The following is a 2,526-nucleotide window of genomic DNA, read 5'->3' as shown; positions in this document are numbered from 1 at the left end:
ATAAATTGTGTATAATTCAACAGAAGACGATAAAAGTAACCAGCTGCCAATTTCAACTCAACAAGAGAGGATCGTTCAAAAGTTAAATTTTACGCGATGGCCATTATTTTAAATGCAACTCTGGTAAAACTTTTTTTACGGTCGTACTTCCTTAACGATTCAAAATATAAAAAGTTTCAAACTTTTCAAACTAAAGTGTATGCTTTTGCATTAAATTTATTATCTTCATACATACCTATTGCTCACTGGTAATTACTGTATATTGAGATTAATTTATGTCGACTAGATTTTTGCAACGATTTAAATTTATCAGAACATATGTATGTATTATATTATTTTTAAACCTGTTATTTCCAATGATAATCTTATTAAAAGATTACACGTCATCAACAATTGTTGTTCTATAATCTCGGATATTCTAAAATTTGTAGTCAAAAAACATTGACAATGGGTATATTGTTCTAATACTTTGACAAAAGCCTGGAAAAATTATAACATAAGATTGCAAATAATGAGTTTATTTCATAATATTCATATTAAAGTTTAAGCACTTAAATTGAATTATTACATAACACATTTTTTAGAAAGCTTACAGCATAATTTTTTATAATTGACCCAACAATTATGGCATCTCTAGCAACATCTTTATTGAAAAATATAATAATTGATACAGTTTAATAACAGTAAGCAGCAATATATAGCTATTTAATATAAATAAATCATATTATGTAGGTTTAACAAGGATTTATAGAACATTATATTTTAAGAAAATATGAGATTCTAACTACGACTCTGAATCCGATCATAAAAATGCAACATTGATTTTTTTTCGTTGATGCTTACGACGATTTTAAAATATAAAAACGATTTCAAATATAAACATATAGATTTAATTTCAACAATTATTTAGCAAATTTTGGAATACCCCTGCCAAACTAAAATCTATAACATTTGGTATTGATGATTTACACTAACGGTAGATCACAACAGAGACCTTATAAATACATTTGTTACTTATGCAATATATGTACATATGTACGCACATATTATTCAGTAATGAAAAAAATGAGTCAAGAATAGAAGATAGAATGTAAAAATTAATGAAAGAGTTTCTAAAAAAATTGATTATTCCATATGCAGTACCACATGGGTCTAAATTAGGACCTCTCTTGTTTATTTTATATATTAACGCTTTCGTGAAACTATTTGTTGTATGTAAAATTCATATTTTTGCGAATGATACATTCGTTTATATTGTAGGTGATGATGTGCAGGTCATGAGTGATGTTTTATTTGAGGAATTAAAGTATATCAGTGATTGGTTATGTGAGAATAAACTGAAAGTGAACTTAAGTAAGACTAAGATAATTTGGATGAATAATAAAGGCGTTGTGAATGATATGATTATGGATGGGAGAGTGGTAGAAGTAGTAGATAATATTAACTATTTAGCATTCTAAGCAATATTAAGCATTTATTTGGATTGTAAATAAAATTTTAAAGTGCACGCAGATTATATAATTAAAAAAATGGCAAAAAAAGTTGGTGTACTTTGTAGGTTAAGAAATTTATTAATATATAATAAAAAGTAAAATAATAATATATAATTGTATTGCACGGCATCATACTATATGTATATTGCGCCACAGTGCTCAATCTATTTAGTGGATTGAGCATTGATTCACTACAGAAAGTGCAAAATAGAACAATGCATGCAATTTTGAATGTGTGGAAACGTAAGAATGTTGAATGAATTTAAATAGCTGGATATTAGAAATAGTCTTTGATTAAGCACTTTAAAATTTGTATATAAGCTTGATAATAATGTATTACCTAGATATTTTAATAATTGCATAGTTAGGAATAGAGATATGCATAATCATAGAATTAGAAATAGGAATAAATTAATTATAGGTAGAGTTCAGAAAGCAATAACTGCAGGAGGTGTTTTACACAGAGGTGTTCAAATCTAAATGCCCTTCCTGAAAGCATTAGAGGTGCTAATAACATTGGTGCCTTCTTGAAGGGTGTTAATGAACACCTCTGTGGAAGTCGTAATTATATAAGTTAAAATTTAATGTTCGATATATCATTTTATAGTTATTAATTTTAGTTTTTTTTATTTTGTTTACATTTTTAATAAGAAATTTAAATAAATATATAAATAAGAGTCAAACATCACTCTACTCTGACTCTAGTTAGATTATCCATTTCATATTAAAACATTTAGGTTGTATTCATTTTAAAAAACAAACATATCAATATCATACTAATACATGTATGCAAGTACAAAACAAATATCTTAAGGATTATAAGATTTAGATACTTGAGAATTAAGACATAATATGTATAAAATCTCATGCATAAATCTAAACAGCGCAATTTGCTTAATCCGCACAGAAATCTCGATAGCAACATGAAATTAAGACCAGCGTGTGGCATTATTCTTATATCAATCGGGTCAGATAACGTTATCAATACCATCCATGGTTTATAAGGACGGCGAAAAGCAAAAACGATACCGTT

Source organism: Arctopsyche grandis, chromosome 3 (assembly GCF_051622035.1).
Source record: "Arctopsyche grandis isolate Sample6627 chromosome 3, ASM5162203v2, whole genome shotgun sequence".
Taxonomy (NCBI): Eukaryota; Metazoa; Arthropoda; class Insecta; order Trichoptera; family Hydropsychidae; genus Arctopsyche; species Arctopsyche grandis.
Note: the sequence above shows the minus strand (reverse complement) of the source record.